Source organism: Anomaloglossus baeobatrachus, unplaced genomic scaffold (genome assembly GCF_048569485.1).
Source record: "Anomaloglossus baeobatrachus isolate aAnoBae1 unplaced genomic scaffold, aAnoBae1.hap1 Scaffold_435, whole genome shotgun sequence".
Taxonomy (NCBI): Eukaryota; Metazoa; Chordata; class Amphibia; order Anura; family Aromobatidae; genus Anomaloglossus; species Anomaloglossus baeobatrachus.
In genome coordinates, this window is record NW_027443686.1 from 231,394 (window position 1) to 248,116 (window position 16,723).

Here is a 16,723-nt window from a genome sequence, read left to right on the forward strand (position 1 = left end):
TTCATCACCCATGACTGTCCCCAATTGGGCTCAGAAGCTAAATGTCTATCATGACCTCTCTTTTTGAAAGTCCAAGAGCAAGCAAACTCTTCCTCCAGGAGAGGGAGCCAACAGATCACTAAAGACATCATCATTGCTCAAAGAAAACACCGAAAAACAATGGAAGCTTTAATTGGAGTGGAATCTGATAGACAGCACCTGATGCCAAGTCTGCATCTTCTAACACCTGCAGTCACTGCAGCAGCTGAATCCAATGTGTCCAAAAGGGATCTATTCTATTCAATTGCAAATGATCTAGATAAGACTGAGAATAAGATACTGCACGGGACATAGCAGAGTTGGTCAAGTTGAGTGGAGATGAGTTTGCTATTTGGCACAGCTTTTGCATCAATAAAGCAAGTAAAAGGTGTGAAAGATAAAAAAAAGGGTGAAAGTGTGAAAAGTGAATTGGCCAAATTGAGGTGCATATAAAGTTTTTGCTTTCTTTCAATTCACTAATGGGGCTCATTTGAATCAGGTGAATTGAGTTCTGCTTTTGGAAACTGGGTTAAGAAGGGGTGCACCGGTCCTGGAGGTACTGCAATACCAGGTCAATGCGTGGAGTGGACAGAGCAAGATTTTTTCCATCTCCTTGTTCTAAAAATCCATTTAATATATGGTCCCCAGAGAGGGGACGTATCAGATATTAAACTGATAAGAACAGATTTAATTTTTTTTTTTTTCTGTTTATCAGTAGGACTTCAAAATAACAAAGGTGATCGCCTCCCGTTGCCTGGGAACCGTCCAGGCACAAGAGGGCTATGTGTCACCAGAAGGCGCACACACTTCCTCAAGGCCGGCAGACGTGCAATCCCAGGCACCTTCCAGTACCGACCAAGGTAGCGTCCTCCGAAACTACACTTGATCTTAGCCAAAAGGCCGAGAAGCTATAACCCGAATTGGTTACGGCCTTGAGTGGCACCCTGGCCTATACCGGACACATCTTAGGGAGAGGGAGACAAACCCACGCCTACAGAAGACATTTTGTCACCCAAGCCAACCCTTGAAAAGGCTGTTTTGCAGAGCAAAAACAAGAAGAATGATGCTTTTTGCAGCCGCCGCCCACTGCAATTAATCTGAATAACTCCTCCTCCTCCAAGCACCTCCCCTCCCCCTTGCAGTCTTTCCAATTCATGATACAAAAAGACGGACGGACAGGACAGGACAGGACAGGCTGCCTGACTTTCCGTCACTGCCACCCTTTGCCATCCTTGCCCGTAGAAAGCCCTTTCATCATCCCCAAACCCTAATCTTTTCCCTTCCCTTCCCAGCTGCGTCTCACTCCCTTTCATTAGGAAGTGAGCGCAGCCTTTTCTCCGTTCTGCACATGCGCGACGTTAAACACAAATGCGCAGGCGTGCGTTCCATTAGCCTCACTGCATTCCACTCCCATACAGGAAGTGGGCGCAGCTATTACTACGGTCGCACATAAAAGAACCCACGGCCACCACTGCACACAGCTGACTCCACCACAGGACACCCACTTCTACACCAACGCAGGTAAGACAGGATCGGCACCTCTATGCTCCCGTTACAATCAGGCTCAGTCACCATGTGATAACGCTCTCAACTCTTTAGTTGCAGGCTCCCCTTGCTTCACCTCCACTGGCTGTGCTGCCATTTCCTCTCCCACCTGGAAGGTATACTTTATTCCACTATTTTCCTGTTTCTCTCTTCCCCCTTTTCCCATAACCTACTTTTATCTGCATTTGTGGGGTATCTATATGCTATTTACATCATAGTTTTATTCATTAATATGGAAGGGAAGAGTGCCCATGAGAGTGTTGAACTGCGGAGAGCAAGAGATTAAGCTGCTCCGATTTGCCACCATTGATAAGCTGTTCTCAGTAGATACACATGCTATCCAAACAGCAGCATCCACCATTGCTTCAGCCCACCCATTCAGTGACAGCTCACCAAGTCAGCCAGAGGAGTGGTGTAAGGAATTACACGTAGGCACTGACTCCACACCTTCACATCACAAGAAGGGGGTCTACAGGCTAGTGCAAGAATACGAGCAAGTCTTCAGCAAACATCCGCTAGACTTTTGAAGAATAAAAGGGGTCAAACACTACATCCCCACAAGTGCACACCCACCCATCAAAGAGAGATATAAGCCAAAACTACCTGCACATTACCAGTGTACCAAGGACATGTTGAGCAACATGAAGGAGGCTGGGGTTATCCGTGACAGTTGTAGCCTCTGGGCAGCTCCGTTGGTCCTGTTAAAGAAGAAGGACAGCACCACTCCCCTGTATTGAGGAATAGCTAGCTGCATTGAGAACTGCAAATTATTTTTCTACCCTTGATCTCACTAGTCGCTATTGGCAAGTGTCCGTTGCTGAGGCAGACCGGGAGAAGACCGCCTTTGCCACCCCGATGGGTCTCTGCGAGTTCAAAAGCATGCCCTTCGAGCTGTGCAATTTGCCAGGAACCTTCCAGAGGCTGATGGAATGCTGCTTGGGACACCGAAACTTTGAAACGGTACTGCTATACCTTTATGATGTTATTGTTTATTCTAAAGCAAACAAGATTTTAGGGTGTATAAAAAGGGAGATTAGATCCGGTGATCCCAACGTATTGTTAACCCTCTATAAATCACTTGTAAGGCCACATCTGGAATATGGGGTAAAGTCCTGAGCAGGTTGATAACCATTGGTTTGAGCATGGTAGGGTGTAGTGCGCATCTTCCTGCATCGGTAAAAGCTGCAGAAGTCCTTGAAGATTTCCGCTTCAAAGGCAGTGCCTTGATCTGTGAGGACTCTCTCTGAGTAGCCATGAGGTCTGCATAAGTGTGCTTGGAAGACCTTCGCTGCAGTATGGGCCATTAGATCTTTGACTTGTACCACAACCATAAATCTCGAGTAGTTGTCTACCATCGTAAGTGCATACGTGAGCTCGCCTCGATATTCTGCAACAAAACTCCCTTTTTCGATTTCAGTTTCAGCAAACACTCCTCTTCCTGTAGAAAATATTTATCATTACCTAAGACAGTCATTCTAATGCATGACAATATTAAGGCAATTTAGTTAAAACTTGTTTTAACTCACCTTTAAGGGGATTGATGTATTTCATGGTCAATCCAGGTTTGTCAGGGATGGCACTGACATAATGTATGGCGTCTTTTTCGGGCGTTATCCTTTGCCTTTTCATTGTGAAAATCCAGTTGCCTATATCAAAGCAAATTCTACTACTTGTAAAGTATGCAGAAAATGAAATGTAGAACATATAACATCAACTGCTTAGGAACGCATCATAGGTTAGTACTTAAAAGGATATTGTCATGTTCTAGTCATAATGCAAGCTGGACATTTTTCATGTTACCCTGTAATCGCCGGCCTGTTCTAATGCTCACAAGCCAAGATATAGGCTCAGCTGCTAAGGCTTCCCTCTGCCTTCTGAATGAAACTTGAATATGTCTGGCTCACTGTGTATATAGCAGGTGCTCAGAAAAAATAAGAGTCAATTCAATAGAAATAGCTCTGGCACACTATAGTGATCAATAACGTAAGAAAAGAACTCTTGGAATGCTGAAAATTCTTTATTTGTGCAAAAGGATAATTCATCCAACGTTTCGACCTTGTTTTTAGGTCTTTATCAAGGATAAAGTTATCTAAGATCATAAAGGGTTACAAAACCATATAAACACGTAATTAGTACATAGTACAACATAACAGTACAATATATTGCTACTTGAGAGTACAATGGGTCAAATAACCATGATGCACATACAAAAAATTTTTCCAAAGCCATAGTGAAAACATTTGTACTGAGGAAAGAAAATTTCCACATGACCTATCTGGAGAAACATTCTGGATCAAACAACCAAAAATAGTCAAGCAGGTAAATACACACCTATATGGATAACAGGATGATATGTGTTCAATTGTATAGCGTCATTGCCATTAAGGTACAAATGGAAAACTTGCAATCCTATATAGTGAAGGAAATGAACACATATCATATCAAAGAACACAGGAACATGGGTGTGAGAAAAACCTCAATGTTTATACTTTGTTCTTTATAATGGTGTGAACATGTATATGTCTCAGTACCTTATGCACTTGAGAATTCTAGTGAGTAGATGATGAAAGCCTATTTCAGAACTGGAATCGGTAAATAATTGTAGGTGGAATCTAAATGAAAAGATGGTACAAGTGTTATCATGACACGTGGGCTATAACACAATGGACCGTGTGACAAAGAAGAAAGGAGAGAAAGAAGAGGAAGAAAATGCAACTACCTGTAACATTACGTGATAGTCACTGGTAAGTATCACTTGACAATTCAAGTGAAAAAGGATTCCTTTATTAAAGGGTTCTCAGTCGCCTCAGGATCATGAAATACTAGGGTAAATGATATGAGAATGGGTAAGAAGCACCACTAAAGGAAATATGAGATGCAGGACATATATCTATAAACCCCTGAACTACATGATAGAAATAAAAAGAAGAAAAAAGAAAAAAAAGAAGAAAGAAGAAGAACACATAGAATGCGGAAAGAGAATGGGTACAACTACCTGAGTTACTGCAGGGAGGCCCCTGGTTGGTATTGTGAGGGTTAGTGGAATTCCTTCACTGAAGGGTTCTCAGTTGCCTCAGGTTCGTGAAAAATGCTATAGACAAATAATGCCCGGAGAAAAGGGGTTCATATACAGCGAATAATGGTAATACAAGGTACATGTGTCACATGTAATAGTATATATATATATATTGTACTAAGCTCTACACCAGAAATAGAAAGTAGTCCATCTGCCTTCTGTCTAGGTGCCCTGAGTTATGTCCTGTAAACTGTCACAGCGACCCAGACACACATGTGTAGTAGGGGAATATCCCTGCTGAGATGCCAGTGCTAGAGCACACGTTTGCTGTGGAGTTGAACGCTATGTGAGCAGTTCTTACCTTCAATGAGCAGAAGTCTCTTTTTTCAGATTTCAATATCTCTGTGGGTATCTGGCAGAAATATGGAATACTCTTTACTGCTAAGACCCTGTACACCACTCCCACTAAAGGGGGCTTTACACGCTGCGACATCGCTAATGCGGAGTCGTTGGGGTCACGGAATTTGTGACGCACATCCGGCCGCATTAGCGATGTTGCTGCGTGTGACACCGATGAGCGATTTTGCATCGTTGCAAAAACGTGCAAAATCGCTCATCGGTGACATGGGTCTCCATTCTCGATTATCGTTACTGCAGCAGTAACGATGTAGTTCGTCGCTCCTGCGGCAGCACACATTGCTCCGTGTGACACCGCAGAAACGAGGAACCTCTCCTTACCTGCCTCAAAGCCGCTATGAGGAAGGAAGGAGGTGGGCGGGATGTTCCGGCCACTCATCTCCGCCCCTCCACTGCTATTGGGCGGTCGCTCAGTGACGTTGCTGTGACGCCGCACGAACCGCCCCCTTAGAAAGGAGGCGGTTCGCCGGTCACAGCGACGTCGCCGGGCAGGTAAGTATGTGTGACTGGTTCTGTTCGGTGTTGTGCAGCATGGGCAGCAATTTGCCCGTGTCGCGCAACAGATGGGGGCGGGTACCCACACTAGCGATATCAGGACCGATATCGCAGTGTGTAAAGTAGCCTTTAGTCACATGACCAAGACTGTATCTGTGTCCCTACAACACACTTGAGACAAATGTGTGTGTGAGCCTGCATTGTGGGGTATATATAATATATTATAGAGCTGGGAAGGATCATTCTAAGCAGTGAGCTGTTCCAGTATTTGTAGGAAAATACCCAGTAGAAGCCTCAAACACAGCACCAATACCTCCCATCAGTATCCCACCACAGTGCCATGTAACCCATGCCCTACACTCCCATCTACACCAATACTATACAGGCACAAACTAGTATATCTGACTAAAAACCCCCAAAATATGAAGAACGGCCTATAGTTGAGTGTGGATATAAAATCTATGTGAGCAGAGCTAGAATAGAAATCACTGATCGCATTGAAGTCATTCTGACCATAAATCACCATGATATCAAGGTGAGGAGTTGTGTGTTACTGCTGGGAGGAAAGGGTTAACAGTGGAATATTAAGGTGCATTTCTGTGTGCAGTGTTACTAGTCAATGTACAAATTGTCTCTCCAGTAAAGGAGACAAACTCTAGCACAGCGCCACCTATTGGAAGTAGCGATCCTAAAAGTCACAAGTGGATTTTCAACAATCCATTGCAATATGACTCAGGATATATAAGCCAGATCAGAATCCCAATTTGCAGACACGGTGTTTCGGGGTGCTTGCCCCTCGTCAGTGCAAAGTATGGGGGTGTCAATGTAGTCATTGTAACAATTCAGTATGAGCTGCTCTTGGTGCCGGGGGAGGGAGATGCTCTCCTGAGCAAGATAGATGGGGAATGAACATGATATCTATATAGTGTAAGGCAGGGGGTCTCAAACTCGGCTGGGTGTATGGGCCGCACAGAGGAAAAAAATAATGTGGGGGGCTGCATTCTTTGCAGGACAAAGTGACATTTTTATTGGTACCATATATATATTTTTTTTTCACACACCTTTGGATGACTGATTTTCAACATTTTTCACTTGTTTATTATAACAAATGTGCACATTCTTTGGTTAAATCTAAAAAAAAAAAATTGATGTTAAAAAAAAGTTATGCCTTATTTTGTTTTTTTTACAGTTTATCCCTTTCTTTTAACTAATAGTGTTACAATTATGACGCTAGCGTTTTGTGAAGGGAATGCTTTGCCTACTTCCGTGACTATGGCCTTCCAGAACTGCTGCATTTTGGCTGACCTCTCCGCCTCGGGAATAAGAGACATAAAGTTCTCCTTGTAGCGTGGGTCTAACAGTGTTACCAACCAGTAATGATTGTCGGCCAAGATGTTCTTAACGCGAGGGTCACGAGACAGGCAGCTTACCATAAAGTCATCCATGTGCGCCAGACTCTTAACAGCCATCACTTCAATATCCAGACCAACACGATGACTGAACATGCTGTCCTCCTCCTTCTCCTCCTCCTCCTCCTCATCTACCCTGTCCTCTGGCCAGCCACGCTGAACTGAGCATATGACTGGTATGCATGTCATATCCTCAATTTGGTCGGAGAGTTGCTCCATGTCTTCATCTTCCTCCTCGTCATAGTCCTCCACTGCACGTTGTGATGAGACGAGGCTGGGCTGTGTGTTATCACCCACACCCACTACTGTTTCTTGCTCCAACTCATCGTGTTCCGCCTGCAATGCATCATGTTTGGTTTTGAGCAGAGACCGTTTTAGAAGGCAGAGAAGCGGTATGGTGACGCTAATAATGGCGTCATCGCCGCTCACCATCTTGGTGGAGTCCTCAAAGTTTTGGAGGATGGTACATAGGTCGGACATCCATCTCCACTCCTCAGGTGTTATGTGTGGAGTTTGACCCATTTCCCGATGGCTTAGGTGATGCAGGTACTCAACAACTGCCCTCTTCTGCTCACATATCCTGATCAACATGTGCAGAGTTGAATTCCAATGCGTGGGGACATCACACACCAGTCTGTGAGCCGGAAGATGCAAATGACGCTGAAAGCCGGCAAGGCCGGCTGAAGCAGTAGGTGACTTTCGAAAATGTGCAGACAGGCGGCGAACTTTTACCAGCAGATCAGACAGCTCTGGGTATGAGTTTAGAAACCGCTGAACCACGAGGTTGAGCACATGGGCCACGCATGGAACATGTGTCAGCTGGCCTCGCCTCAAAGCCGCCACCAGGTTCCGGCCATTGTCACACACAACCTTTCCTGGCTTTAGGTTCAGAGGTGTGAGCCAGTGATCTGCATGCTGTTTTAGAGCTGTCCACACCTCTTCTGCATTGTGGGGTTTGTCACCTATGCAGATTAGCTGCAGCACAGCCTGTTGCCGCTTCGCCGAGGCAGTGCTGCAGTGCTTCCAGCTTGGGACTGGTGTGGAGGGTAAAGTGGATGAGGATGCGCAGGAGGAGGAGGAGGCTGAAGAGCATGACATTCCGGAGCTGTAGAGTGTGGGTGAAACCCTGACTGAGGTAGGGCCTGCAAACCTTGGTGTGGGAAGGACTTGTTCCGTTCCTCGCTCAAACTGGGTCCCAGCTGGGCTGGGCTGGGTCCCTACCCGGCTGGGTAGGGCGTTGTGGGGGGTTTGTCTATCTCCGTTTGAGGTGAGTTTGTTTAAGTTAGCCTTTTCTTTGGCGTTTTTTGGAGCCCTGCGGGTTGGGGAGTTGGTATCGCCCAGTAAGGCGTTCCCCGGGGGCTTGGATTGGGGTGACATTATGTCAGTGGAAAACGGAGTTGAATTTTGGATTAGGAAATCGAAAACTGATCAGAGAGGTGTGGGTAGACTAGTCCGTTTGGGGATGGTTGTGGCATCTGATATGTGCCCGTTCAAGTGTCTCGGGAATTTTCAACAGATCCGTCCGAAGGTGGATGGCCCCTTATTACATATATCTTTTTATCGAGATACCAATTTGTGAGTGTTTTTAGGGCATGTTTGAAGTCGTTGGGGTTAGATCCGAAGTCTTTCGGATTGGGGCAGCGACGGAGGCCTCTATATGCGGCCTACCGGAGGAGACAGTTAAGCAGATTGGTAGGTGGAAGTCGCAGCGCTTTAAGTCGTATGTACGTCCCCAGGTGGTTGTTGGCAATTGAGGGGAAAAGGGGGGGGGTATTAGGGTATTAGGGTAGCAATGGGGGGGGTGAGAGTGTGTGTTTTTTGTCAATTTGGTTTGGTGAGGCAATAAAATGGTGTCGTCTGTACATTTTGTATTGCAGAAGCACCCCCCCTTCCTTCCCTGGTCTGGATCCTTGGCCACTCTTATGTGTATTGGGGAGCCCGACGAGCGGACGCGAGATGGAACTGGAGACAGCTAGGTTTTGAGAAGGACCTGGCTCTCGTGCGATGGCTCGGTGTTCGGGGGTTAGGGTGCAGGAGGTGCATAGATACGCCCGGTTGGACAGACCTCCTGACATCTTAGTGTTGCATGCCGGGGGGAATGATTTGGGTGGGCGTCCTTTTCGAATCTTGATAAAGGACATCAAACATGATTTGTTACGGTTATGGGCGTCGTTTCCAGGTCTAACGATAGTCTGGTCAGAGATAGTAGCGAGAAAGAGTTGGCAGAAAGCGCGGTCAGTTGACAGGTTGAACAAGGCGCGGGCGAAGGTTAATAGGGCGATCTCGAAGTTTGTTAGTCGGAACGGGGGTATAGCAATACGGCATGTTGAGTTGGAAAGGACGGAAGAGGAATTTTGGTTGGCTGACGGGGTACACCTTAATGCGGTGGGAACTGACTTATGGGCTCTTGGCTTGCAGGGAGGTATTGAGAGGGCCCTTTGCTTGCGGGGGGTCTCAGGCACTTGAAGGGTTTCAAGGTGCCTTCGTTGTGGTGTTGTTTATTGGTGGGTCCTTGAAGTTGGTTTAAAATTGGTTCGGGGATTCATCCGGGTATGGATCCCCTCATTGGCAGAATTGATGGTCCCCTGGTGATTTTGGGGGGGAACCCCGACGGGGTATGTCGGGGCCCCTGGGGGTGTGGTTGGGGTTGACGGAGGATTAACCCTTATAATTTGGTGCTCCTGAGCCAGTGTGGGTAACGGCTGGGAGCAAGTTGAGGTTTTTTATTGCTCGGTTATGGGAATCACCAGGGTTTTGGTAGCTTCAAGGACCTTACCACATTGCAAATTTAATTGGTTATGTATTCTTGTTAATAAAATGGCTGCTATGGCCAAAATTATCCAAAGATAAATTTGTGTCTGTGTAATTACTTTTAAATAAGAAATGGGAATGGAGGTGTGGGGTATGAAAGGAAGACCGGAGTCAACAATTCCAGGGTCAAGCATGTTTATTTGCGTAAGCTTCGTTCCAGGGTAGAAAGGGTAAGAGTGCCTTTCAGAATTCGAAGTGGTCAGACTGTACGGACCACCAAGAACTGCAGGAGAGCTTGAACATCTTCCCATGGATTTGCGACATCCTCCCTCATCAGTTACGTAGGTAAGCAGGTTCTCAGCATTGCAGCCCATTTGTTGTCTTAAGTTAGTTAAGCGGGGTTAACTAACCTGTCAGTTCAGCCTCAGGTCTAAAGCAGAGGCCTGGACTCCACTCCTTACTCCTCACTCCACAACTCTCCTTAAAAACAACTGACTCCTTTTTCCTGCCCCGGGGTCTCCAGACCCCTAGGTGGGCGTTTCCTTCCGTCTGGTCCTGCCCACTGGTGTGCCTGTCTTTCCCTAGGGGAGGTGACTAGGGTTTTCTGGTTGGCTTTGTGTGACTTAGGTGAGGGAAGTTGTTATGCGGGGGCCTATGTGTGACTATCTGCAGTGTCAGGGCGTCACATATGTATGTGTGTATGTCTGCTAAAGGAATCCGCACCGTCATATTTACAAACACAAAATTTTGCAGACACCTCATGTGACTCAGGGAACGTTGTAGACTATGTTTTAACAGGAATATTTAACCTTTACAGTTACTCTCCAAAAAACCTGCCTCCATTAAACTGAATGGAGGTGGGAGCTGCAAGTTATTAATAGCAGCTGTGATTGGTTGCTATAGGAACAAAGGACATTCATAGTATAAGAAGCTTATGTGTGAGATAATATGATGTCAGTGGGGAGACAGATAGAGAGAGACAGACACAGACTGAGAGACAAACAGACAGAGACAGATAGGCATAGACAGACAGGGAAAGAGACAGAGACAAACAGACAGAGGCAGACAGGGAAAGAGACAGACAGAGATAGACAGGGAAAAAAGGCAGACAGACAGAGACAGAGAAAGAGACAGAGGCAGATAGGGAAACAGACAAAGACAAACATACAGAGACAGGCAGGAGAAAAGGCAGACCGACAGGGAAACAGACAGACAGGGGAAGAGACAGACAGAGAGAGACAGACAGATAGAGACAGACAAAGAAATACAGAGATAGACAGGGAAAGAGACAAACGGGGAATGAGTCAGACAGAGAGAGACAAAGAGAGACAGGCAGAGAGAGACAGGGAAAGAGACAGACAGGGGAAGAGACAGACAGAGACAGACAAAGAAATACAGAGACAGACAGGGGAAGAGACAGACAGGGGAAGAGACAGACAGGGGAAGAGACAGACAGACAGGGAAAGAGACAGACCTGGAAAAGAGACAGACCTGGAAAAGAGACAGACAGACATAGAAACAGACAGCCACAAAGAGAGAAAGACAGACAGACACAGAGAGACAGACAGAGATAGAGAGACAGAGAGACATGGATAGAGATAGAGACACACAGAGACAGACAGATGACAGAGACTGGGAGAGAGACAGACAGAAGCATAAATCCCTAACTAAAACTTAACATTTAATGATAGTTTTAAAAGGTAAAAAAACACAAATCATGTAAATAGCATGACTCTCTTCTGTGCATAGAGTCAAAATTTTGTGTTTGTAAATATGACGGTGCGGATTCCTTTAGCAGACATACACACATACATATGTGACGCCCTGACACTGCAGGTAGTCACACATAGGCCCCCGCATAACAACTTCCCTCACCTAAGTCACACAAAGCCAACCAGAAAACCCTAGTCACCTCCCCCAGGGAAAGACAGGCACACCAGTGGGCAGGACCAGACGGAAGGAAACGCCCACCTAAGGGTCTGGAGACCCCGGGGCAGGAAAAAGGAGTCAGTTGTTTTTAAGGAGAGTTGTGGAGTGAGGAGTAAGGAGTGGAGTCCAGGCCTCTGCTTTAGACCTGAGGCTGAACTGACAGGTTAGTTAACCCCGCTTAACTAACTTAAGACAACAAATGGGCTGCAATGCTGAGAACCTGCTTACCTACGTAACTGATGAGGGAGGATGTCGCACATCCATGGGAAGATGTTCAAGCTCTCCTGCAGTTCTTGGTGGTCCGTACAGTCCGACCACTTCGAATTCTGAAAGGCACTCTTACCCTTTCTACCCTGGAACGAAGCTTACGCAAATAAACATGCTTGACCCTGGAATTGTTGACTCCGGTCTTCCTTTCATACCCCACACCTCCATTCCCATTTCTTATTTAAAAGTAATTACACAGACACAAATTTATCTTTGGATAATTTTGGCCATAGCAGCCATTTTATTAACAAGAATACATAACCAATAAAATTTGCAATGTGGTAAGGTCCTTGAAGCTACCAAAACCCTGGTGATTCCCATAACCGAGCAATAAAAAACCTCAACTTGCTCCCAGCCGTTACCCACACTGACTCAGTAGCACCAAATGGTTAGGGTTAATCCTCCGTCAACCCCAACCACACCCCCAGGGGCCCCGACATACCCCGTCGGGGTTCCCCCCCAAAATCACTAGGGGACCATCAATTCTGCCAATGAGGGGATCCATACCCGGATGAATCCCCGAACCAATTTTAAACCAACTTCAAGGACCCACCAATAAACAACACCACAACGAAGGCACCTTGAAACCCTTCAAGTGCCTGAGACCCCCCGCAAGCAAAGGGCCCTCTCAATACCTCCCTGCAAGCCAAGAGCCCATAAGTCAGTTCCCACCGCATTAAGGTGTACCCCGTCAGCCAACCAAAATTCCTCTTCCGTCCTTTCCAACTCAACATGCCGTATTGCTATACCCCCGTTCCGACTAACAAACTTCGAGATCGCCCTATTAACCTTCGCCCGCGCCTTGTTCAACCTGTCAACTGACCGCGCTTTCTGCCAACTCTTTCTCGCTACTATCTCCGACCAGACTATCGTTAGACCTGGAAACGACACCCATAACCGTAACAAATCATGTTTGATGTCCGTTATCAAGATTCGAAAAGGACGCCCACCCAAATCATTCCCCCCGGCATGCAACACTAAGATGTCAGGAGGTCTGTCCAACCGGGCGTATCTATGCACCTCCTGCAACACCCTGTTCCACCCTAACCCCCGAACACCGAGCCATCGCACGAGAGCCAGGTCCTTCTCAAAACCTAGCTGTCTCCCGTTCCATCTCGCGTCCGCTCGTCGGGCTCCCCAATACACATAAGAGTGGCCAAGGATCCAGACCAGGGAAGGAAGGGGGGGTGCTTCTGCAATACAAAATGTACAGACGACACCATTTTATTGCCTCACCAAACCAAATTGACAAAAAACACACACTCTCACCCCCCCATTGCTACCCTAATACCCCCCCCTTTTCCCCTCAATTGCCAACAACCACCTGGGGACGTACATACGACTTAAAGCGCTGCGACTTCCACCTACCAATCTGCTTAACTGTCTCCTCCGGTAGGCCGCATATAGAGGCCTCCTTCGCTGCCCCAATCCGAAAGACTTCGGATCTAACCCCAACGACTTCAAACATGCCCTAAAAACACTCACAAATTGGTATCTCGATAAAAAGGACCCATCCTCGTGACATAATAAGGGGCCATCCACCTTCGGACGGATCTGTTGAAAATTCCCGAGACACTTGAACGGGCACATATCAGCAATGCGTGGGGACATCACACACCAGTCTGTGAGCCGGAAGATGCAAATGACGCTGAAAGCCGGCAAGGCCGGCTGAAGCAGTAGGTGACTTTCGAAAATGTGCAGACAGGCGGCGAACTTTTACCAGCAGATCAGACAGCTCTGGGTATGAGTTTAGAAACCGCTGAACCACGAGGTTGAGCACATGGGCCACGCATGGAACATGTGTCAGCTGGCCTCGCCTCAAAGCCGCCACCAGGTTCCGGCCATTGTCACACACAACCTTTCCTGGCTTTAGGTTCAGAGGTGTGAGCCAGTGATCTGCATGCTGTTTTAGAGCTGTCCACACCTCTTCTGCATTGTGGGGTTTGTCACCTATGCAGATTAGCTGCAGCACAGCCTGTTGCCGCTTCGCCGAGGCAGTGCTGCAGTGCTTCCAGCTTGGGACTGGTGTGGAGGGTAAAGTACTGATGGGGTGGGTGTCTGTGTGGCCCAATTTTTGGAAAAAAGGGAGACTCCGCTTGGAGTAACCCTTGCTTGCTGTGTTTTTAAAAGAAGCCAAGATGAACAGAGCTGGGATCAGGAAAGACTTTGCTACCTACCCCGGTGTCATCCTGGGGACGGTTAATTATGGCGTATTTTTGATTTTGCTTGATGCAAATCAAAACATCCTGTTTGCAACTAGGGCCCAAGTGCTGCCACTGATGGGGTGGGTGTCTGTGTGGCCCAATTTTTGGAAAAAAGGGAGACTCCGCTTGGAGTAACCCTTGCTTGCTGTGTTTTTAAAATAAGCCAAGATGAACAGAGCTGGGATCAGGAAAGACTTTGCTACCTACCCCGGTGTCATCCTGGGGACGGTTAAGAATAGCGTATTTTTGAATGTGCTTGATGCAAATGTAGCTGTGAAGTGTACAACTGGGGCACAACTGCTGCCACTGAAGGGGTGGGTGTGTGTGGGGCCCAATTTTTGGAAAAAAGGGAGACTCCTCTTGGAGTCACCTTGCGGTGTTTTACATGATTTTAGAATGGCGTGCCATGCCTATATCTGTGTGTCCTCCTCTTTTTCCTTGTCCAGCTGTTTTGTTTTCGCATGAGTATATGTCCTTGTCACTTTCCCATGTGTTTGTGTTGTGTTGTGAGTTGTTTGTCACCTTTTGGACACCTTTGAGGGTGTTTTCTAGGTGTTTTACTGTGTTTGTGATTGCCTGCCATTGTTTCCTATTGGCTCGAGTTCGGTTCGTCGAACGTTCGACGAGCCGAACTCGAACGGGAGCTCCGTTCGGCGAACCGACCTCGAGCCGAACCGGGACCGGTTCGCTCATCTCTACTCCTGGACATACCTACCCCGGTGTCATCCTGGGGACGGTTAAGAATAGCGTATTTTTGAATGTGCTTGATGCAAATGTAGCTGTGAAGTGTACAACTGGGGCACAACTGCTGCCACTGAAGGGGTGGGTGTGTGTGGGGCCCAATTTTTGGAAAAAAGGGAGACTCCGCTTGGAGTAACCCTTGCTTGCTGTGTTTTTAAAAGAAGCCAAGATGAACAGAGCTGGGATCAGGAAAGACTTTGCTACCTACCCCGGTGTCATCCTGGGGACGGTTAATTATGGCGTATTTTTTAATGTGCTTGATGCAAATCAAAACATCCTGTTTGCAACTAGGGCCCAAGTGCTGCCACTGATGGGGTGGGTGTCTGTGTGGCCCAATTTTTGGAAAAAAGGGAGACTCCGCTTGGAGTAACCCTTGCTTGCTGTGTTTTTAAAAGAAGCCAAGATGAACAGAGCTGGGATCAGGAAAGACTTTGCTACCTACCCCGGTGTCATCCTGGGGACGGTTAATTATGGCGTATTTTTGAATGTGCTTGATGCAAATCAAAACATCCTGTTTGCAACTAGGGCCCAAGTGCTGCCACTGATGGGGTGGGTGTCTGTGTGGCCCAATTTTTGGAAAAAAGGGAGACTCCGCTTGGAGTAACCCTTGCTTGCTGTGTTTTTAAAAGAAGCCAAGATGAACAGAGCTGGGATCAGGAAAGACTTTGCTACCTACCCCGGTGTCATCCTGGGGACGGTTAAGAATAGCGTATTTTTGAATGTGCTTGATGCAAATGTAGCTGTGAAGTGTACAACTGGGGCACAACTGCTGCCACTGAAGGGGTGGGTGTGTGTGGGGCCCAATTTTTGGAAAAAAGGGAGACTCCGCTTGGAGTAACCCTTGCTTGCTGTGTTTTTAAAAGAAGCCAAGATGAACAGAGCTGGGATCAGGAAAGACTTTGCTACCTACCCCGGTGTCATCCTGGGGACGGTTAATTATGGCGTATTTTTGAATGTGCTTGATGCAAATCAAAACATCCTGTTTGCAACTAGGGCCCAAGTGCTGCCACTGATGGGGTGGGTGTCTGTGTGGCCCAATTTTTGGAAAAAAGGGAGACTCCGCTTGGAGTAACCCTTGCTTGCTGTGTTTTTAAAAGAAGCCAAGATGAACAGAGCTGGGATCAGGAAAGACTTTGCTACCTACCCCGGTGTCATCCTGGGGACGGTTAATTATGGCGTATTTTTGAATGTGCTTGATGCAAATCAAAACATCCTGTTTGCAACTAGGGCCCAAGTGCTGCCACTGATGGGGTGGGTGTCTGTGTGGCCCAATTTTTGGAAAAAAGGGAGACTCCGCTTGGAGTAACCCTTGCTTGCTGTGTTTTTAAAAGAAGCCAAGATGAACAGAGCTGGGATCAGGAAAGACTTTGCTACCTACCCCGGTGTCATCCTGGGGACGGTTAATTATGGCGAATTTTGGAATGTGCTTGATGCAAATCAAAACATCCTGTTTGCAACTAGGGCCCAAGTGCTGCCACTGATGGGGTGGGTGTCTGTGTGGCCCAATTTTTGGAAAAAAGGGAGACTCCGCTTGGAGTAACCCTTGCTTGCTGTGTTTTTAAAAGAAGCCAAGATGAACAAGTCATGGGTCAGCAAAGACTTTATCTACCTACCCCGGTGTCATCCTGGGGACGGATAAGAATGGCGTATTTTTGAATGTGCTTGATGCAAATCAAAACATCCTGTTTGCAACTAGGGCCCAAGTGCTGCCACTGATGGGGTGGGTGTCTGTGTGGCCCAATTTTTGGAAAAAAGGGAGACTCCGCTTGGAGTAACCCTTGCTTGCTGTGTTTTTAAAAGAAGCCAAGATGAACAGAGCTGGGATCAGGAAAGACTTTGCTACCTACCCCGGTGTCATCCTGGGGACGGTTAATTATGGCGTATTTTTGAATGTGCTTGATGCAAATCAAAACATCCTGTTTGCAACTAGG

The 16,723-nt window shown here is 46.9% G+C and overlaps 1 pseudogene; it reads right to left on the reverse strand.

Moving 5' to 3' along the window:
• Positions 1–552: 552 nt before the first annotated feature.
• Positions 553–759, reverse strand: LOC142279525 (U2 spliceosomal RNA; annotated as a pseudogene).
• Positions 760–16,723: the final 15,964 nt, after the last annotated feature.